General features: G+C 36.8%; 2 long non-coding RNA genes across 2 annotated transcripts; one reads left to right on the top strand and one right to left on the bottom strand.

Moving 5' to 3' along the window:
- The first annotated feature begins 7,918 nt into the window (after positions 1 to 7,918).
- Positions 7,919 to 11,793, top strand: LOC127849613 (uncharacterized). The gene is made up of 2 exons (XR_008034951.1): positions 7,919 to 8,458; positions 11,410 to 11,793. It is a non-coding gene; the product is annotated as an uncharacterized LOC127849613 (long non-coding RNA).
- LOC127849615 (uncharacterized) lies at positions 11,457 to 24,224 on the bottom strand. The gene is made up of 2 exons (XR_008034952.1): positions 24,134 to 24,224; positions 11,457 to 14,045 (listed from the first exon to the last, which is right to left on the bottom strand). It is a non-coding gene; the product is annotated as an uncharacterized LOC127849615 (long non-coding RNA).
- Positions 24,225 to 24,288: the final 64 nt, after the last annotated feature.

Raw genomic sequence — 24,288 nt, 5'->3', positions numbered from 1 at the left:
TTTTATTTATTTATATTTATATATAAGTATTATTATTATAAACAAGTAATGTATTTTTTTATATTTAAATTCAAATCAAATTTTATTCTTCACGGTACGAATAATATAATAATGCAACCAACTGTCTTATTCACTATTAATCGATTAGCTAAGAGCACTGAACTCCTCGAAACGCGCGCAGCCGTTTCGAGAATAATTTTAACTGTACCCGTGACGTCATTTACATTGGCAAAACGAAAGTGCAGTTTCTTTGTGTAGCCTGCAACCCGGGTGAGTCGCGGTACTTAAGGAATATTCATTTGCGTCTAGAAACCATGTTCAAATATCAGATAAATAATTTATAAGACAAACATATCTGACTTAACTTCATTGGAAAATAGCCTTTTTATGACAAAAATCCTTCAATTATAACTGCGGTATCAACAAAAACAACACCACTGTCCGCCATTGTTTTTATTTTCCCTCCTGGTTGACTCGCGGTAAATAGGTTAAACGACACTAATATTAAATTTAACATGAATAAACATAAAGATCTGACATACCATTCAAAGTAACAATCAATAACGTAAATAACAATTAGAACATATGGAATTTAAGACATCAAATAAAATAAATATCACAGTTATGTTTTAGCAGTGTCTAATTTTAATTCTCAATATTCAAATAACTGTTCATGTTCATTCATTCTTCTGCGCAATGGGGACACCTGAAGAAGCTATCTCGCCTCAAGAAACGTACATCAGTGCAGAAGCTCAGATGTACCCAATGGGCACACACACTACATTCATCCCTTATCGTAAGGCTTCTTCTTATGATTTGACTCTCTAATCTGAAAAAACAATTTGAGTTTCATCTAACTTCAACCCTCAAATCTATAAGCTAAATATTTAAGTGTTTATAGAGCCTGACCTATCGAAATAATTTTAAAAAGTCGGTGGTGTGTAACCCCTTCACAAAGAGAATAATATTGGTTGTGTCTGACCTAAGCAACCGCAAGCAGACGAACTTAAAAAGTGAAAAAGTTGAAAGGGAAATTTGATTTTAACATGGATTTTTACATAATTTTGGTTTAAAGTTATGTTTTAAATCGTTTTGGGGTAGTTACTTACCAAAAATCTATTCATACTGGCAGCAAAAGATGTTTTCTGTCAGATTTCAAAAGTAGGTCACGCAGGTTTGTTTACAAACACAATCCAGAGGGCGCTAATGAAATACCGCGAGTCAAAACGACCCGCGACTCAACCGGGTTTGAGTATACTACACTTATGTTATGTTCGTTCGAAAAATAGTTCGAAATTTCACAAAACACTGACGTAGCCGGTATTCGAACCAGTGTTTTCAGGATAGTTAGAGGATGCGCTACTAGTGTGCAACTCTAACTTGCATGTCCTATTTCCAAAAATATTATCTATTGTTAACGTTATCAAGCTTTGGCCGATTACAAAATTGTTTTAAGAACAAATTTTTGTATTGTCTCAAAACGTATTTTCACATAAAATGTTCTTAGAAAGAAAGATCACAAATTGTTTTTAGAAAAAATCTTACAATCAAATCTTCGCAGTAAGATTATAAGTGACAAACTGTAAGAATAAGACAATTATAAGTTAGATAGCTTATCTAATTCGTCTGCCATCATCCCACATCCGGGCATTTTATCCCTTGATAAACACGCAACCGACTGCAAGACGTGCGGAAATATATTTGATTGGCTTTAGCCAATGATCTAATCATTTAGCAACCAACGATTTTTGCCACAGCAACAATACTGTGAACGCTTTAGATTTCAGAAATGTATGATTTTTGGAAAAAGAAAAACACATTTTGAAAATAAAAAAAAAACTGGTTTTTTTATTTTCAAAATATCTTAAAGTATGATTTACACATAACAATCATATTACTTTCTATTTGATTTGAATTTAAACCTCCAATTAAATTGCAAAGTAAATTCATAACATGTATTTTTTCCCCTTTTTCAAAAGCGGACTTGGCTGCATAATTGTGTGACAGGCTGTGTTTCAAACTGTTCAAAATTGTGAACAAATGAGTCATGAACTTTTAAAAATTATGAATATTTAAGTCATGAACTGTTGTATATTGTAAAAATTTGAGTAGCTTTCAGGTGTTTTTAAACGGCCAGTCATAGAAGGAAAAAGCCATGGACAATAAGATGTGTATTATCATATAGAAAGGATAATGCTTAATTTCAAACATAAAGTAAACAAGAGCTCTGCGGTCGGATACTTATGCCTCCCCCTCCCCAAACAGGGCCTTGACGCATGTTTTTTTTTTGTCACAGTGATCTTTGAACTAATGTACCCAATTCAATAGGGGTAATCTACTGTCCAATGCCAATCCACATGTGAAGTATCACGTAAATCGGTCAATTCATTGACGAGTTATTGATCGGAAACGATTTTCACACTCATTGACCTAGTAACCCATATTTCAATAGGGGTTTTCTACTGTCCAAGGCCAATGCACATGTGAAGTATCAAGTCAATGGGTTAATTCGTTGACGAGTTATTGATCGGAAACGATTTTCACACTTATTGCGACAGTGACCTTTAACCTTTTATTATCGAAACTCGTATTCAAAAAGCATATAGATGCAGATTTTGTTTAAAGAGAATTGTGTTATGCGTGCCGTCGTGCGTTTTATGCCATCGGATTTTAAGCGAGAATGAAACTATGGTACATTCTAAGTTGACCGGGTACGTTTAAGTATATTTTCCGTATCCGGGGTACATTTAAGTATACTTAAGAGTACCCGGGGTATATTTAAGAAGTACCAGAAGTACAATGACCAATCGAGATGTGTTGTCTACCATTGAAACTGAGAGAAGTTCTATTCTCTGAAGGAGTTTACCGGAAAACAGACATATATTTCAATATGTAGATGGATCTGTTTGCACAGAAATACAAGCATTCAAGACCTAAGACTCACCCTGTAGAATAATTATCTGTGAAATTTTTAATCATTTGGTCCTTAGCGCCCCCTCGGAAAGAGCATGCATAGTTCCGCTCACTGACCAGTCCTTAGTGATTGTTGCTACGCTTCACACGCTACATAAAAAATGGCGTCCGCTGATGCTGAAGCATCTGATACGCTTGTACATATTTTTGACAATATTTCAGTTAAATTCCTACCAAATTTATGATAAACTAGCTGATAGAATTTTAAATAAAGGTCTCAATTATTACACTCAAGGATACATTCATAATATAACGATTTTTAATGAAGAAAACCATTTCGTGTCGTCGCTGACTGCTGGAGGAAAAATGAAAAACCATATCGTTTAAACGTCGATTTGTCCGATGAAAAGATTACAGAATCACACTGCAGTTGTAAAGTCGGTTGAGTTATTATATGATTATTCAATTATTTAAATAGTATTCATGGTTATTGGTAACATCTTTATTAATCGTTAGTGTTTTATGTATATTGCATAAAGCAGAATATTTACATTATTTCAGACTGACTAGGCACTGTTCACACATCATAGGGTTGCTAAAAGCACTACAGGGATTAAATAAAAACCTTTAATAATGAAAGAAAAATCCACTATCCTCGCAAATAGATTTATCCGAAATTGCCAATGTAAATAGTTCAGATATAAAGATAACAGATCCGCTGGAGTCACAGCCAAACGATGCCTTTAAGGTTGTAGATGTCTTGTAATCACTGTTAAGTTGACTGTGTAGCCCAAAAGCGTTTTTTTGTGTTTTAATTTCAGTTTCATCTATTATGATACGAGTGTTTGGAAAATCTTTTTTGAAATATTTTGGCATTTTAGAAATAATAACATCCCTGAGACCAGATTGATACTTGGCCAAACTTGAAATACATGTACATAATATCCAACATATTATTAAAGTGATCTTATAGGCATCTAACAGTTTATAGGTGTCTATCGCAACCGTTGTTTATTTTTGGTGTTTTCACTTAATCTTCACTTATATTTGTAAATTCAGCATCAACATACTAAAACAATATCCCGGAAAGAGAAAAAATGCATTTGAATATCAACCGTACTTTCGTTTGACAACTGATCACGCATGTACAATGTGAACCTAAATTTAGTTTTAGTGCAGATTCGTTTATACGACACTTAGACACAATTTTGTTATACGGATCATTTCGGCATACAGGACTGGGTGAGTCACGTAAAATATCGAATATAAAATATGTTTTAATAAATAACTGGTAGCAAGATCAGTTGCAGATAATTGGTCAGTAACAACATTTTAACTTTAATACTCTTTTGATCTGTTAATTCTTTTCAGCTCAATTTACCAGTGAAAAATGCCCATAATATCACTTTAAACACAATTCCAGCAGATTGTAATGATATGTTGAATCTCATTGCTAATTCCTTGAGACCAAAGACATGTCTTAATCTGCACAAAGTTAAAAGTAATGTATTTTCATTTGAAAGCATGTTAAGTCGTCCATGCCATATTTCCGTTTTTCATCTGGGTTAGGAAAAAGAAAGGCAAATAGAAATAAAAAATTGATATAAGTTATTCCAGTGTAGTAAAGAAATAAACCCTTCAATGACTTTTCTATGTTCCTTATGCCTTCAGCACCAAAGTTTCTTGCTGTTATTTAATAGTTATTCTCATACATCTTCGTAACATAGAGCTGCTCGTGTGGACGACCGCACGCTTTAATCCATCTAAAACATTTCCCTAACTGAGTTTTTGGCTTAGGGAAGGTTATGAATTTGGCACCGTTCATTCTATCAGGGAATCGGGCATCGGCCTTGCATATCCCCCATATGCATCTTTGTACCATTTTGAAATTATTTGATGAAAACTATCGTTAGCAACACTTTTCATTTCGATTTAACGAATGGCGTGTGAAGCTGTAGCAACAAGCTGTCTGGCAGCGAATACAGTACCGCTATTTGATTGGTTGAAAATACGACTGTAGGAATTATGAATTAGCTCATGTGTTAATGCATCACTAAAAGAGTTGGCGCCCGTCATTAAAGGTCGTGATATTCAACAATATGTGTGTACAATTATTAAGACGCAGAGAAAATGTTCGTTTTCTATGATGTGACGTGTTTATTATAATTGTATTGTACACGTGGTACCAGCATGTGTTCAAATAATATTGCTTATCGTTCAATCAGCCTGAATACGTATTGTTCTACATCTTTTTTTTTCAATAAATTGCTTATAAATAACAAACACTTGTTTTGAAAATTGTAATTTCAATAAACACACAATAAGGTCTTTTGTTGAGACATGTATTTAAAATATGACGATTTAATGTTTTAAATTTTCACATTTGCAAACAAAGAGGCCCTTAATGGGGTAAAACAACTTTTTCACGATGACAGAAGTATTTACCGGACTTTTTAAATACATGTACAGTTGAAAAAAAAGAGAGTAAGATGAAAGGGAATTAACTCTGACTAAAGTCAATTAAACGATGCTAAAGCTGATGTTCCCTTTCAATTACCATATATGTATAGTGGCAAATACAGATTATGTGCAAATCATAATGAAGAGATGTTAAGAGATGCATCCCGAAAATACTTCAATAAATACATACACGTACTGAAGTCGTATCGTGCTACAGAAAAATGAACACAAGACAATGTCGCAATACGTTGATTTATTAAATTTATTGTTATGCCATTTTAACCATATAAACTGTATGAAAACGATTATGTTAATGCGTTTGAATTATAAATAATTTTAACAAAGACCGTGCTCATATATTTCACTGGATCGGTGCGAATAATTAATTTATATACAATTAAAATGTATTAAACTGCATGGGTATAATGGTTGAGGTTAATGCAATGGACTAATCAAATATGTCGAACATCGACATGGGTGTAAACATCTTAATGTCATTATTATACATAGCGTTTCACAGTCGAACCTTTGTAAAATTGACCTTACTTATTGTAATGGTTTAACCTGTCTCTAACGCATATTTCAGAAGTAAAAACAATTCGATATTTGCAAACATAAGAGCCGTGCTCTGTTTAAATGATTTTTAATGCATATGCACAGGCTAATCTGTCGACAATTTACGCACATGCATTAAACCCCATTTTCACACAGCGCGACTAAAATATTTACAGGAAAACATTTATAAGGCACACTTAATTACATTGATAATTACATCGATGTAGGTTATCACGATTTTATCGTCTGTTTCGAACATGTGCCCTTGGTTATCTTATGTTTAAGGGCATCGACCAGTCAGTCAATGACATGAGCGTGTTATGTACGATTAGAGAAAAGACCGTACACAATATTTAATAGATCGCACGTGTCATAATTCAAGGTCAATCCGACGGCTTAGCTGTTTCTTACCTAGAAAAGTATATAAACAGTGAAGGCATGTCTCGTGAAAGTCTATTGAAAATCCTTTAAAGGGCATGTAGATATCAGACTCAAACATTTAACCTGTAAGTGTACCAATTCTCTTTAATTGAGGTAACCGGCTAAAGCCTTACGCACATGGTGAGCAAAAACATAGGTTCTATAAATGTCCTTGAATGCATATTGATAATGAAGAACAGGCAGGAAAACGGACACGAACATGGAAACTCAGAGCGTAACCTGGATTATTATGTGACCTTGACCTTATGTTGGTTTGAAAAGCCTATGACTTTTGTACATCACATAACATAATCTTTTAACCAGATTTCATAAAAAGCATCATTTAAAAGACACGGAAGATAAACGGCGTGCGCGAAATGCGAATGCTCGAATATTGGACCTTTCAGTGCTATATTTAAAAAGTGTTTGTTATAAAGTTATATAAAGTATCACTAATATCAACTCGGTATTGACGTGAGGAAACTCCTTTTTATACGTTACTTACATCGCAATAAAGCAACATATATGAAAAGTATATTATTATTCGCTTAGGGTCTAACTCGTCTTGCTTCACATCGTCAAAGTTGTGAGCTAAGTTTACTTAACAATCTTCGAAGGATGAGGATATAAAGGACTCTCAAATGTAGGTTCAACCATCGACATTTAGGAGAGACCGAGCTTAACCCATGTATGCCTAGTGGACTCTCCCGTCCTTCTAAATTGGATCAATTTATTTCCAAAATTAGGGATTTCTAATATATGTATTTCTATATTTAGAATATTTCTTACGAAAATTCCTTTAAGCAAACAGCGCAGACCCTGATGAGACGCCGCACCATGCGGCGTCTCATCCGGGTCTACGCTGTTTGCCAATGCCTTTTTTCTAGACGCTAGGCATAAATGGGTAAACTCTAATCCAGCTTGACAGACTCACGTTTTTCGCTCATTGTCTCAGTAATGATTGACTAGTGTTTAAGCAAGATTTTGTAGAGCTCGTTATCAAGGAGATTCGAACACAAACATGCACATACCATTTTACCCTCTCCTTCCGCTTCGCGACAATCGAAGTTAATAAAGATGTTTATGGTGTAATAATAAACCTACTACAAAAAGCCACATCTGTTGGGGCAAGTTCTCCAAAATAGTGGTATAACTTGCTTTACATAAAATTATATCTTAGCCGCGCTCTGTGAAAAGGGGTTATAATACATGTGCGTTAAGTTTCACACGTTCCGCCTAAAGTGGATTTTTGCTAAGAATATATTTTCTTTACACAGAAAATATAATAAAAGCGGAAAGTCTCGTCCCTTATTTGCAGTCCGCATAGGCTATTCTGGGACGTCAATTTACGCACACAATTAAATACCCTTTTCACAGAGCGCTGCTCATATATATTCCCATAACAGATGTATGTATATACATTCACATTCAACATAATATCAACCCATTGGTGCAAAAATGTACCATGTGCCTTTTAATTTCAATGTCACATGCTACTTTTCGCACAAAAGTGGCGATATTACGTTCGCCTCTTTAAGATTTATTCTGCGTTTTACAGATCCATATTTAGACCGCGCTATGCAATTAGCCAATCGGCATAAAGTTTAAAGTTGAAAAACATAGGCGGTGAGAGGTAAACATGGTATATATGCGAGTTACTCATCATGTAAACACATAACGCTACGTGGCAAAGAGAACACAACAGCTTGACTGCATAAACCGGTTTTGCGGCTAGCAAGACACAAACATCGTGCTTTCCTGAAAAACAAACACATTTATTGCGTGTTACAATTCGTTAAGGTGACTATACAAAGTGCACACGGAAAAAGACATACTGTATAGATCTAAGGTATTGAGAATCATAGGCAATCACTGAATCAGCAAGAAAATGTCGACTAAGACACCGAGCTCGAGCGCCGATGCCGACAAAGAATATATGGACGAATACGAGGACTATAACATAAACCAGGACAAATATGTGACGTCGGGGCACAGCGGCAAGGGGCGGTCAAAAAAGGAGGCGGAACAGCATCATAAGGATGACCCCAGCGGGCATACGCGCAAAATTGTCAACACATTTACGAATAACGCGAACAATCAGAAGAAATAGGTAGATATAGTTGGATGTTTTGTTTAAATAAACTCATTAATGTTTGTTTGTTTGTTGTTTTTTGCTAAAGGCACGTATGAATATCGTTGATTATGTATGCATTGTGTATATGTGATTGATCTTCTTGCACTCTGCGGCAGTTTTCGAAGCCATGTTAGGCGAACTTTACAATGTGGCTATTGTTTTGTGCATGTTGGTTTTTACATACATAATACAAATTTATGATTTTTAACCAGGTTTTCCGAAGGAAAAAAACTGGTTATTAGATTGGCGAATGTCGGCGGGCTGACGGGCGGGCGGAACATGCTTGTCCGGGCCTTAACGTTGTCGTTCATTGTGATATTTTAAAATCATTTGGCACATTTGTTCACCATCATTAGACGGTGTGTCGCGCGAAAGAATTACGTCGATATCTCCAAGGCCAAGGTCACACTTTGAGTTTAAAGGTCAAAATGGTCATAAATGAGCTTGTCCGGGCAATAACTATGTCATTCATTGTGAGATTTTAAAATCATTTGGCACATTTGTTCACCATTATTGGACGGTGTGCCACACGAAAGAATTACGTCAATATATCCAAGGGCAAGGTCGCCACGACTAAAAATATATTTATTTTCAAGCAAGGGGGGTAACTTTAACAATTAGTTCAGTTTGAGTTGTCTCCCTTTATCAGATTTTTTTTTCAAGTTGAAAACCTGGTTTTGTGACAATTGTGTCCATTGTTATGTTTATATTTAGATGATACAACTATGTGCAATATTTACATTTACTTAGTTTACAACGCGCTGCTTTTTATTTAATTAAAGGCATCAACCTATTTCCTAGAGCGTAATAACATTTCTGGGAACGAAACAATCATTCTATCCGTTGGATTGATAAGAATTTAACTGAACATGCGCTATCGTAACACTAAACATATTTAAGGACATATCACTTTCTGAAACGGTCAGAAGTGGGTGGGGTTATGTAAAAAAATAATTCCTTATATTAACATTCTATATTAGGTGTGGAACAATATGCACAATTAAAATAGCATATACTTAAGTGATACATGAACAAGTTCAAATGAAATCTTTCAAAAAGAGTAAATAATCACTTTTTTTTCATCTTATAACCCACTTTATTATTGGGCGTCCAAAGTCCTTATTTTCTTCATAAACCCACTGATACCAGCTGGAACATACACCACTGTAGAACATAGTGTTAGAGTATTATTAAATATAACACACTTGAAACACTGAATAAAGCATCCTTTTTTGTAAAAAACAGATTGTAAACAACTTGAGTCTAAAATAGTAGGAAAAAGTATTTTTGACCAGAAAAGACAAATATAAATTTGATTAAGACTTTTTTTAATGTGTATAACATCACTTTAAAAAACACATTTATATATCAGTATGCATATATCATTAATATGCTATAAAAATAAAGGGATTTTATTGAAATGTTTTCAATATTTCTATATCTTTCATATTTTGTATTGTAAATTATAATTTTTGGCCCACCATACTTGTTCAAGTGTACTATTTTTTTACTCCAGTTGTTTACATTTTTTCTTACAAAAAAGGATGCTTTTTCAGTGCTTCTAGTGTGTTATATTTAATAATACTCTAACACTATGTTATACAGTGGTGTATGTTCCAGCTGGTATCAGCGGATTTTTGAAAAAAATGAGAAAATAAGGACTTTGAACGCCCAAGAAAAAAGTGGTTTATAAGGTATAAAAATGTGATAATTTACTATTTTTGAAAGTTTTCATTAGAACTGGTTCATGTATCACTGAATTATATGTTATTTTAGTTGTGCATATTGTTCCAATTTATATATAGAATGCTTATATAAGGAATTATTATTTTACATTACCCCACCCACTTCTGACCTTTTCAGAAAGTGATATGTCCTTAAACGCATGTCTAAGCGTGGAGCGCGATTGAAAGGGTTGTTGACCTCATCATTATTAGATCGACCCTGAACGTGTTTACGTCCTTAAATGTAAAAACATACTGTCAATCTACGATTAAATTAGTAATTACATAGCACGCATTACGTCTCATTCTGAAATAAATTGCTTATTGCGTAAACGATAATTTTGTTGGATTATCTCATGTATTAGAAACAACTGAGTACTATATAATTGTCTTAGTTTAGCTTAAACCTATTTATTTTAGCTCGATTGCATCGAAAGCCCTAGGCTTATATAAACGCTCTCGAGTCCGTTTCCTGGGCCTAGAACCAGTACTTGGTGTCTTTGGGGGTGATCTAAAGAACGCTCCCACGGTGGGGATCGAATCCGTGACCTCCCGGTCGCTAGGCGGACACCATATCAATTACACCACGGCGATCCTATAATTGTCTTGATTACCATGCACGTTTGTCTCACCCCGGAAGGCCGCGTTCTTTTTTCAATATATAATATTATTAAGTATATAAATAACGTCAATTTCATGACGTTTTCTAATGTCCGATAAAGCAGTTTCCAGGAGACTATTATGTAATATAATAGCTTTCATCGCTAGTGTATTTTCGCAAACCCGATTTCTTACATCGGTTCTCACTCGACAAAAGTAATCAGGCTGAAAAAAGAAAACTATTTAGTGTTTGGTTTTTATATTTCAGTTTCGCCATGGCAAAAGTAAAATAGATTACGTTTTTTTCAGCAATGCATTTTTATATAAAAACATGTATGAACGACTATCACTCAACCACCGCTTATACAGACATGTATGAACGACTATCACTCAACCACCGCTTATACAGACATGTATGAACGACTATCACTCAACCACCACTTTTTATACAGACATTTCGAGATGGCGTTCTTATTGATAAAAAAACAATTGTCTGATCATTTTTATTTGGTGCCTAAAAACTTATGCTAAGCGTTAACCCTTCAATAACAACTTTTTTCTTAATGCCAATTGTTCACAAGTTCATGCCTATTCTCGTTACAGATTGTCTCGCGAGGCGACGCCGTGCGGACAGTTTTCCCGACAACGACTCAACGTGTTGAATTATTTTGGTGGTACGGCGTGACTAAAATGTTTCAACTTTGCCCGGCCTTTGGACTTCGATTTTTACCAACCTGTGATAAGACAGGCGCCGTTCCTCGTGCCTTAATAATTGTGAGGAATTAACATGGCGACCAATGTGTTGCCATGTCGACATATTAACACGGTGGAAAAACGCTTTGGTGCGTTTATCACGCGAGTCATTTGTGTATTGTCTTCTTAAAACGAAGTCTTCTGTTGCGTTTTTGTGGTGATGGTTGCAACAGCAAATTTGAATATTTTGCGCATGTATGCAGAACTTTTCATAATAAATTGTTGTTCGAATTAGCGTGTGTCCATCTTATTTTCACGCATGCAATAACTTAATCAGCACTTTATACCAGGGAGCGATATAATACATATGAGCAACACAAATACAGAAAAAATATTCTCGTTAATGAGAAATCATCGTCAGAAATCCATACAATTATAAAGAATTGCAACTTGTAGCAATTAAATAATATAGTGTTTCTGATGTTATGGTTATGTTTTGTGAGCATACGTGGATTTATGCAAGTATAAAATAAATCACAATTCCCTTTTCATAAAACTCCCCACACGGATAGATTTCCAAACACGCAGACTTTCTTTTTGAGATTTAGGCAAATTTGTAACAGCTTGAGCTCTCAAAGTTTATTATTGACGTTATGCACAGAGTAACTGCTTGCCAACTTAGAAAATAAAACTATGAACATATTGTTTTAAATAAGGAACATTTAAATAAGTTGTATATATTTGTACAATTTGTCTCTGTCAGATATTCAAATCGTGTATAAAGTCTTTTGTGATCTGGCGTAAGACTAGAAGATTAAGCCTGAAGTTTTGGAGAATGAGAGGTTGTGTTTCTTTACGTACATATCACAGAAAAAAAAACAGATTAGTTCGAAAATACATAACGACAATATGCCGAAATCTGAAGGCATATGTCGAGTTTGCAAGAACATGTGCAAGCACTTTTTATGACCTCGGGATCTACTGATGCGGCCATCATATTGTGATTGGCCCGTCTTGTCCTCGGGGGTCTACTGATACGGCCATCATACAGTGATAGGCCCGTCTGGTCCCCGGGATCTACTGATGCGACCATCATACAGTGATAGGCCCGTCTGGTCCCAGGGGTCTACTGATGCGGCCATCATACAGTGATTGGTCCGTCTGGTCCCCGGGGTCTACTGATGCGGCCATCATACAGTGATTGGCCCGTCTGGTCTCCGGGATCTTCTGATGCGGCCATCATACAGTGATAGGCCCGTCTGGTCCCCGGGGGTCTACTGATGCGGCCATCATACAGTGATAGGCCCGTCTGGTCCCCGGGATCTACTGATGCGACCATCATACAGTGATAGGCCCGTCTGGTCCCAGGGGTCTACTGATGCGGCCATCATACAGTGATTGGTCCGTCTGGTCCCCGGGGTCTACTGATGCGGCCATCATACAGTAGTTGGCCCGTCTGGTCTCCGGGATCTTCTGATGCGGCCATCATACAGCGATAGGCCCGTCTGGTCACCAGGGTCTACTGATGCAGCCATCGTACAGTGATAGGCCCGTCTGGTCCCCGGGGTCTACTGATGCGACCATCGTACAGTGATAGGCCCGTCTGGTCCCCGGGGTCTACTGATGCGACCATCATACAGTGATTGGTCCGCGGGGTCTACTGATGCGGCCATCATACAGTGATTGGTCCGTCTGGTCCCCGGGGTCTACTGAAGCAGCCATCATACAGTGATTGGCCCGTCTGGTCTCCGGGGTCTACTGATGCGGCCATCATACAGTGATTGGTCCGTCTGGTCCCCGGGGTCTACTGATGCGGCCATCATACAGTGATTGGTCCGTCTGGCCCCCGGGGTCTACTGATGCGGTCATCATACAGTGATTGGTCCGTCTGGTCCCCGGGATCTACTGATGCAGCCATCATACAGTGATTGGCCCGTCTGGTCCCCGGGGTCTACTGATGCGGCCATCATACAGTGATTGGCCCGTCTGGTCCCCGGGGTCTATTGATGCGGCCATCATACAGTGATTGGTCCGTCTGGTCCCCGGGATCTACTGATGCGGCCATCATACAGTGATTGGCCCGTCTGGTGCCGGGGTCTACTGATGCGGTCATCTTACAGTGATTGGCCCGTCTGGTCCCCGGAGTCTACTGATGCGGCCATCATACAGTGATTGGTCCGTCTGGTCCCCGGGATCTACTGATGCGGCCATCTTACAGTGATTAGTCCGTCTGGCCCCCGGGGTCTACTGATGCGGCCATCATACAGTGATTGGTACGTCTGGTTCCCGAGATCGACTGATGAGGCCATCATACAGTGATTGGCCCGTCTGGTCCCCGGGGTATATTGATGCGGCCATCATACAGTGATTGGTCCGTCTGGTCCCCGGGATCTACTGATGCGGTCATCTTACAGTGATTGGCCCGTCTGGTCCCCGGGGTCTACTGATGCGGCCATCATACAGTGATTGATCCGTCTGGTCCCCGGGGTCTACTGATGCGGCCATCATACAGTGATTTGCCTGTGTGGTCGTTCGTCCGTAAAAGTCTGAAACGTTTAACATAACAGTATACTTAATACAGGACTTTTATACTTGCATGGATGCTTACTATGAAACTCTCAACACGCCTACATCATCGGACCTGATGTTGACTGACATTTACCTACCTTTGGTTTAAACCTATATAATTTAGCTCGCTTGCATAGAAGGCTTATTCGAAAGTCCGTTTCCTAGGACAAGAACCAGTACTTGGTGTCCATGGGGTAAATCTTAAGAACGCTCCCATAATGGGGATCGAAATGGTGACCTCCCGATCGCTAGACGGACACCATATCCGCTACACCACTGAGTGGTACTATAAACTACCTTTGGATTAATAATTATTGTTCGACACGATTTCACTGTTCGCTTCACATCAATACTACTTAGATACGTTGATACTTGCATTCAACACTGGGCTCACGCGCATCACCATACCTCAGATTGATCTTGGCATTGACCTCATTTGGGACTGAGACCTTTTTGAATGAACCGATGTATCGATACTGATCGGGCTTCAACCGGGCGCGTCAGCGTATTTTGAACGCTGCATTGTTTTCAAATAAATGAATACAGATTAGAAACAATGAACGTGTATATGGTCAATGTAAACTGTAATGGTTGTTGAAGTAATTAATCACGAAGCTTTACAGCCGCATTCGTTCACATTCATGTAAAATATATTTTATGCGCGCTAGTGACAGCTTGTTCATTTGTGCATTATTCTGTTGTCGTTTTGTTTAGTGTTTTGTCGACCGTCACTCCACCAGGTCAGACTCGACATAAGATATTGAGCTTTTATCAAGCAAAACAAGATTTATTTCCAACAACGACATATTGCAAACAATAAACTAATATAAGAAGAGGAATTCTTTTTCGTTTGCCCATAACTTGAATGAAAGAACACTACGATAAACATAAATTGATTAAAGCTGGGATAACACTATTAGTGGTATAATGATAACATTAGAACGTAAAGAGGTTTGAAAGCTAGCTTCACCTCTTATTTACCCCAAAATACATAACAAGCCAAACGTACTTGTAAAACGATTCTAGTCAACCGTTTCCATGCAGGCAGAAAACCTGAATGCAAAGCGTGACTGATGAATCAAATACTACGCGCTGGATTTATGTGCACGTGTGTCGAAAGTATCGGAAATCAGGGATATGTTTTAAAGTTAAATGTATACGAAAACATGGTCTCTCTATAAAATAATAATAATGCCTGTTATACAGAGGTTCGACAACTCGAATCAACCAACGAAACAAGAACGGTACATTTTGCTTCCCTTGATTACATAGCAGTACATTTATACTGAAAATCAGTATTTAACCCATTTATTCCTAGCGTCTAGAAAAAAGGCCTTGGCAAACAGCGTAGACCCAGAAGAGACGTCGCAAGATGCGGCGTCTCATCTGGGTCTGCGCTGTTTGCTTAAAGGAATTTCTGTAAGAAATATTATAAAAACAGAAATAAATACACCAGACATCCCTAATTTTTGAAATAAATTGATCCAATTTAGAAGGATGGGATGGTCAACTAGGCATAAATGGGTTAATGCAATGCCGGAGATTAATCACCATTTTTGTTACTCTCGAGTACACTGGATAAGACAACGGATACTGGCCGATAAATAAATGAAAATATGGCAGTTGGTCTTCACATGGGGCTAGATTTACAATCTCTATGTTCATTAAATGTAATCAGCAAGTAATAATATAGACAGACAAAATTCACCGGTCCTCACTACTTTTTGTCCGTAACTTTTTAACCCAGCTTTTCACTTTCGCTGACCTTTGTAAGCGTCCAACATAATTTTAATTCAATTTTCCACCAATAGCCTCAAATAAATGCATGACATTTTTGCATTAGTTAAATATACCAAAACTGCGCGCAATTGAACATGTGTTCAAAGAGCAATCCCATTTTTACATTAACGAGTAATTCCAGCGTGAAACAATGTTATTTCTAATTAAACGGCTAGCAATAATTTCACACTCAAGTCTCCACGTCAATATCGTTTGTGTGCGTCCTCTCCATATGGCACAGTATTACTATTAATAATCGAATCAAATAACAATGTCCGATTAAACAACTAGCACAGATCTGTTTGATGAACGCGCGTATAAATATGTTAAATATGTATCGATGAATCACGTTTTGCCGGTTGACTTACATGTTTTTACTTAATTTTCAGTCTTCGTTTGAATTTCTGTATTTAATGAAACATGTGTCTAACCAGGGGATCGATCCCACAGCCTCATGAAGCCAAAGCCAATTGGCTACCATTGAATCATGCGGCCTTGTGTATCTGTGACGTTGTTCACACGCGCATGGTTACACTTTTTTGCTAAATCATACAAACGCTTTATAATTTTAACAATTGAGATTGATGAGTATACATAGACGAAAACATATTCGTAATATTTTACTTTTCCGACAGTGTTATTTGCTTGTTAGAATATATAGCAAACACTATTTTTGAATGCATCACAAATGTTTTAAGTGTCATATTTCCAAACTTTGAACACGTGCCTTTTATCATGCACGGTACGTTAATTGAGGTATTAATAAAATTCTATATAACTGTTTATATTGAAAACTGTTCTTTCGCTTGTCTTTAAATAATGTGGATCTTGTTGAAGATTTTGCATACGACCATGTATGCAACTATGCGAGTTTTTATGCACTTTTGAGGGGTTTTGCACGTAACGCATTACATGCCAAACTAATGTGTACTTTGATTGATAAACATGCACGTTTATAAAGTAATTTGAATACTAACAATAGCAATTAATCGTATGCTACATGTAATTGAGAAGCAAATTTAAAGAAATGCTTATAGTGTCTAGACGCGTTGTTTAGACCGATTGTTTAAATATGTGCCGCGAGTAGGTTTGTTTTGGTGCGTGCGGGTTGTGTGAAGTTGTGAAGCTTTTTAAACTTATGTTTAAGCATGGTTTGTTATTCTAATTAAATTCTTGATAATATATAAATATTATTTTAAAACATACAACATGCAATTTTATTGACGAATACAATCGTTATTTAGAAACATAATACATATTTGAATAAAATAGCCTGTCAAGGAAGTGTGATTGATATAATTGAACCGTGCTCTGTAAAAAGGAAGTTTAATGCAATTGCGTAAAGTGTCGACTCAGATTAGCCTGTGCAGTCAGCACAGGCTAATCATGGACGACACTTTCTGCTTGTATCATATTTCTGTTCAAAGAAAGACCCTTCTTAGCAAAAATCTAGTTTAGGCGGACTGCAAAGACTAATCTAGGACGACACTTTATGCACATGCATTAAACCCCTTTTCACAGAGCACGGCCCAATATAGTTTACTGATGGAGAATGTTCTTAACATATTCGATGTGAGCTTAATATTTGGAAGCTTACTAAAAATTAAACTACAATGTATATGACGCTCTGACTCTGTAGCTCTTTTTATCCCTAAACCATTTAGATAAGTATTTTTACGCATTTGTAGTTCCTTAGAAAGTTAGATTTAATAATAGACCTTTCTTACTAAATTCAAGTTTTAAAAGCTTCATCGCCAAACCGTAGTTACTGATGAGCAGCAAACAGCATAAAACCTGAACAGTCTGCGAGTTTTTTTCGCAGGCTGTTCTGTCATTATGCTGTTGGCACATAGCCATTTTCACTTTACTTTGTATTGGGGAAAGGATTAAGACTAAAGATGTGGTTGATACTCTTTTTGGTTTCATTTCATCGTGCCGTACAAAGTTACGGTTCTGGTTCTCTGCTCTGTATTCAGCTATTGAGAATTTTAATGATGATTATTATTTATTTGAAATTCATTTTCTTATATTGCTATGTAATTTGTATCTTGATGCTTTGGTGTCGAATCATATTTGCGCTGTAATGTTTTGTGAGTAATCCTTTGCCAAAGTTGAGGTTTGGATCTCATTAGAAACGAGTTTAGTCCCTAATGTTTTTTTCGTTGACTGTTTCAAGGCGGTGACATCAGGATATTTTGTTTCATGTGATTTGTTAAGATTTATGTGTTCCCTGTTGTTAAATTAAGTTGTATGTGTGCGTTTTGGAGGTCATTTAATTCTGTTAAATTCCTAATTATTTTAAATTACTGCTTCAGACCCGCATTTAATATCTTTTGTAAAGTGAGTGAGTGAGTGAGTGAGTGAGGGAGTGAGGGAGGGAGGGAGGGAGGGAGGGAGGGAGGGAGGGAGGGAGGGAGGGAGGGAGGGAGGGAGGGAGGGAGGGAGGGAGGGAGGGAGGGAGGGAGGGAGGGAGGGAGGGAGGGAGGGAGGGAGGGAGGGAGGGAGGGAGGGAGGGAGGGAGGGAGGGAGGGAGTGAGTAACTAAGTAAGTAAGTAAGTCAATTGTTTATTATAGTGACATGTGCAATTTAACAAAAAATCATATAAATATATATACAAATGTGTTTTGCACCCGATCCATGGGCCTATACGTAACCAAAACAGAATATTTCAAATTATATACAATATCACCACATACTTTATGTGAATAATATATAACGAATGTGAATATGACCCAAAAATGTACAGGAATTGATGTTGATGACATACTCAATCAGAACTATGCATAGATAACAGTTCGTCTTTTTTAAGTATGCTTAAACAATAAATTAAGACAGTTTTCGTGGACATAAAGACATATGATTATTCAGTTTGCAAATAAAATTGTGGTTCGTCAGCTCAGATGATATTAACGCCGTAAATAGTTGTAAGTATCACAATCTAACAGAAGTGTACTTCATCTTCTATACAATCACCGTTGCACAATATACAAGTCCTCTGTCCTAAAGGTTCTCCTATAAATAGTCCAGTTTCAACCCTTAATGGCAGTATACCCTTTCTTAATTGACACAACATTGATCGTTCATTTTTTTTTAAGTTACGTTCAATGTATTCCTCTGTCTTGAATGTACTCTTAAAACGTCGGTAAGTCCTTAATTTAGGAACATGCTGGACATCCTGGCTCCATTTATTTGCATAATAAAGATGAATCTGATCTTTTGCTTTTGAAAGATTTACCACTGTTTTATTTTCTAATTGTTTGTGAGACCGATCGTACTGAGTTCCTCTTTCAAGTCATTTGTCCATTTTTTTCTGGTGATTCTGTGAACTTCACTTGGCACGAGCTTGTTCCAGTACCGACGCATTGATAGCCAACGTCTGTTTACACTTGGAATCCATCAGGGATCTCCGATCATTCCTAAAACTGGCGTGAAACGGTAAACGCCGAGAAAATATCTCTGTGTTGGACATTGTCCATTGATTGAAACTGTTTATAACCCAAAACCGAAGTGCAATAATCGATAATCGGTATGACACACTATCTTTATACATTATCAAACGTTTTGAAAGCCACGTCCTTTAGGTGATATACTTTATTAATAATTCCACCAAGTTATGGGTGAAGTCATTTTTCTTTTGGAACAGCATACCAAATAAATGTATTTATCAAATGTTTTAAAATATTTGCCTCATTTTTTAAGGTAAACGTAGTTCGTTGGGTTCTTCTTTGACGGAAATGCATGCGTTTGGATTTATTGCAGTTTATTAATACTCCCCAACGCTTACACCAGTATGCACTGTTTCAAGCATTATTTGAGGTGTGTTTTTTCTGAGTCGCTCATCAGCACTATATCATCTGCAAACATCAGAATCCAAGTTTACGTTCTTCAACTTTCATACCAATGTCAAGGTCATTTAACTCTTGCACAAGGTCGTTCGCGAAAATTGCAAACAAGGTCGGCGCCAGGTTGCAACCTTGTTTCACGCCAGTTTGCACAATCAAACCAGTCGGTAAGTGTATTGTTGGTGCGTATAGTTGATACGGTGCTTAGGTATATATTTGTATAGAGTTGTTTAGCTTTCCATCGGTTTTATTCAAAAGAAGTTTATACAGTAACATATCCCGATCTATGTAATCAATGCAACGGCGGAGATCCATAAAGGCTGTTAACACTTGCTTATTGTTCTTTATTATGCAAAGTAAACGCATGATCCTACCATGACCGCTTGCGAAGGACTAAGGTTATGAGTGTGCTTTGCAAGTCAGTCTACTCTTAACTACGCTAGGAACGATAACCACAGCTGCCTGTTTATATTCTACCACTGGTACACTGCAGACAGCAGTGTGTGTATGGAATCAATAGTGTTTAACAGCTTGATGGACAACATTGGCCAGTTTGTCATTGAAATCTGTACATATTGGCTGCTCTCAGGGAAAACGGGGCTTTATGCATGTCAAATAAGTGGTGTCTCAGATTAGCCTGTGCACACTGATTAGCCTGTGCAATGCACACTATCTTATCAAGGAGGACACTTTCTGGTATTATGTTTTTTTTCGTTTAAAGAGAGTCTCTGGTACTGGGATGACAATTAATGCATATGCATTTAGCCCTGTTTTTTCCAAAATGAAGCTTAAATTATCTTTTCTATTAATGATTTGAAAAAAGGATATAAGTGATAATAACTTCAGTGTAACCTCGCTGACAAGGCAAATCACTTTTAAATCAAATAAACAACCAATGAGTTCTAAATGTTTACCTTGTGTCATTTTTAGTAAACATCTTAAAGGGATCTTTCACAGTTTGTAATTAAATTCTTAATATTGATAAATGTAAACATTGGATCTTAAAAGCTCCATTAAGAAAATAAACAAGAATAACATTAAAGAAACAAAAAAGGTACCCTCAACTGGGCTCGAAACACTGACCCCTGGAATAAAAGTCTATCGTTTAGACCACTCGGACATCCTTGCTCATACAATGAGAGATGTATTTTATACTTTATATAAGAAATCCTCGTAGTATGAAAAAATATAACGACATCAACAGCACTCTCCAAATTATTAAATCGTTTAATTTTGTCAATTAACCAAAACGTGAAAAGGTCCATTTAATGTCTTCAGACTTGCAAATTGAATGAGTTCAATACACTGTCAGATCTTACATCATGAATAATTTACAGGTTTAGTGGTTGCCTGTTAGCCTGGGGCCAATAGATTTAAGCCCAGGAAACTCAATTTCAAAACTTGGCTACAGTTGGGCTAAAAAGCAGGGCAACTTTTCAAAGCTTTAACAACTCAATCCAATTTAACATAGAATACAAATTGGCGATCGTGTATCAATTAGGCCTAGGAAAGGTTTCAATGCCGGCTCACAACAAGACATGATGCATTAAAAGTCTGCTATGTCGTAAAAAAAGTTGCTCAATAATTTAAAGAAAATAATTTAAGTATTAGATACACAACATGTACATGATTCTAGGCTTATTATTCTTTAGCAAAGCAACCAAATTCTAAAGATGGTTGCAAGCGCAGCAACTAATTGCGAAAAAAGAGACATATTGTTGCTATTTTGTTGTTATCTCTATAACATATATATGAGGACAAACAGTGCACACACATTTCGACCTGTGCTTTAAGACACACTCTTTATAAATTTGAATAGGTTGTGTTCATTTCAAACGTACGAGATAAAAAGCTATAACATAATTTTGAAAACTGAGTTGCGCCTAAGATTCTGCAATAGCGAAGATCTTCAGTGCCTTCAGCGCTTTGATTTACGAGAGCCGTTTTGCTCATCAGAAAGCGTGTCATTTTGTTCAAGGTATGTTGAACGACGTAAAGTTTACTTATACACAATATCAAGCTTATTCCACGATAATTTATTGGGATTCGATGCTCTGTAGTAGAGTCTTTCAATATAGGGCATATATTAGCTTTCCTACGGAATACCGTTATTGCCATCGTGGTTACACATTAAAATCCAGAGGGCGACAATGCGATAGTGCGATAGTACGATGGCGACAATGCGACAGTACGATGGCGACAATGCGATAGTACGATGGCGACAATGCGACAACACGATAGTACCATGGCGACAATGCGATATGACGATGGCGACATTTACATTTTTCGCCAAAATTCATTCGGATTTGATGTTGACATATCTTCTATTTCAAATGCAAATGCACGTTTATATGAGCGTTCACTTTGTTTTAGCAATTTATCGAAGTTATTTATCGCTCGTATATATTCGGCTAAAAGAAAAAATCACAACGACATTTAGCCGATTCACACTTTAAGGCAAATAGGGCTATCCTTTTGCTTGAGATTATGGCTGACGCACTGTGTTATGTCATCTGTTGCTATTTCCAACATGATTCACACATGACGGAATAAATCATGTCACACGTTGTTTGTGTTATCTCATCAGAGCATTTAGCTTTCTTATGCAATAACTACTGAGTTGACTGCATTGTGTTTTTTGTAGTCAGTGACTAACGCTTTAATTCGTACTTGAATATTGTTTTTTTAATAATTATTTATGTTTTAAACGATATTTGCTCGATGCACATGTTGAATTTTGTTTAGTTTTAGGATAAAATAAAGGATAAAACAAAGGATCCAGTCGGGAGGAAGGGGTGTACGACAGTGTTACATTTTGTGACAGGTGGAGGGGAGGGGAAGGCCATGTGTGACGTCAAAAAATTATTTATTGAATTTTATTTCTATTTAAGTAGAATTTAATAGCTTTTAAAAATAATTATCTTTTTTTTAAACATTTGAAAAAGATTTATGGCAAACAAGCATGAAATGAGTAGCTACTGAAAGTTTTGTTCTCTACCCCTCGAGCAAATAGCCCTAGTACGCTGTTGCGAAACCTTGTTTTATGTATAGCATTGCTTTCGTCGGAAGTAATACTGTTCATTTGTTGTCCGCTGCATAATTATGTCACTGAGCGATCAATTCGGAAATTAGCTTGTACATTTAATAATTATTGTAACACAACATTTATAAAATTCAAAGTTAATTTTTATTATTCGTATTTGATCATAGTTTAGTTTCAAGTTTCGCTTATCAACTGCTTATCCTGTGTACACAGATGATCGGAAGACTATCTTAAACTTGACCTCATCAATCGTAAATAAAAAAAGAAAGAGATACATTATGTGTAATACAATTGTCAAATCTAATGTGTACAATAGTTGTTTTAAACTCAGATTTAGACTGAGTTACTGCTTCAATGAATAACTATGACAACTGTTTACAATTAACTGTTCTACTATTAAAGTACACGAATATGCAAACAAGAATAAACCCTGTTCCGAACTAGCATGTAACGAATAAATGCCAACAGTGAGTAAAATGATTTTTGACGATAATAAGAACGAACTGCAATTAACCAGGTATGCTCTGCAAGTGCTTTTCGCCTCAAGGCAATTGTTATTGCCGACGTAAGCATTCCAGTCGTCTCTAGCGGAAGGAAAATATATTTCCAGTTACTAGTAGCTACCGTGGAATTTCGTGTGAGATCCGGATAATAACATTCTTTGACGGGTATCTGTTTCGCACCTTGTAGAACTCGCGCACTATCGAGCGGTCATGGGTTCAAGTTTGTATATGTTTTAATATGAATTGTACCCGCAGTTAAAAAGATCAATTGAGTCGCGTTCTGAGAAAACGGGGCTTAATGTATGTGTGTAAAGTGTCGTCCCAGATTAGCCTGTGGAGTCCGCACAGGCTAATCAATGACGACATTTTCCGCTTTTATGGTATTTTTTGTTTTTGTTTAAAGGAAGTCTCTTCTACACGAAAATCAAGATAAGGCGAAAAGTGTCGTCCCTGATTATCCTGTGCGGACTGCACAGGCTGATCTTGGACGGCACTTTATGCACATGCATTAAACACAGTTTTCTCAGAACGCGACTCAATTGATAAAATAGTTGGCGCCTAGGTTGTTTTTGCAAAGTAAGAAAATTAATAAAAATTATAAATCTATATTTATATTGTTTAACGGTATACTCATTGTCGGAATACGCTTTCATTCACATCGGAATATACTCCGATGAATTACGTCGATACTTAAACTCACAGTTAATGCACTTAACTGAAGAAACACATATCAAAATTTGCGTTTTGTGTGTGGATTCTTTGCCGTTTTCATCAGTATTTCAGTAATAATTATCATGGCGGTCAGTTAACCAACGCACGCTTGCTCGGGTAAAAACACAACCATTTAAATTCTGAACAATAATACATTGCGGAATCATGGAAAACAAATCGCTACTACCTTATTCGGATGAGTCGTGGTGTCTGAATGAGAAACTATATCCTATCTGGCAAGTCGAAAGGTTGATGTTTTAACCTGTCGATGCTTCTCGACTGAACAATTATAGGAGCGTTTGCGTGTTCGTTCTTGTTCTCAAACATTCCAATGAGTTGTGT

Source organism: Dreissena polymorpha, chromosome 1, assembly GCF_020536995.1.
Source record: "Dreissena polymorpha isolate Duluth1 chromosome 1, UMN_Dpol_1.0, whole genome shotgun sequence".
Lineage (NCBI taxonomy): Eukaryota > Metazoa > Mollusca > Bivalvia > Myida > Dreissenidae > Dreissena > Dreissena polymorpha.
The sequence above is the reverse complement of the archived record's forward strand: the minus strand, read 5'-3'. Positions and strand labels throughout refer to the sequence as shown.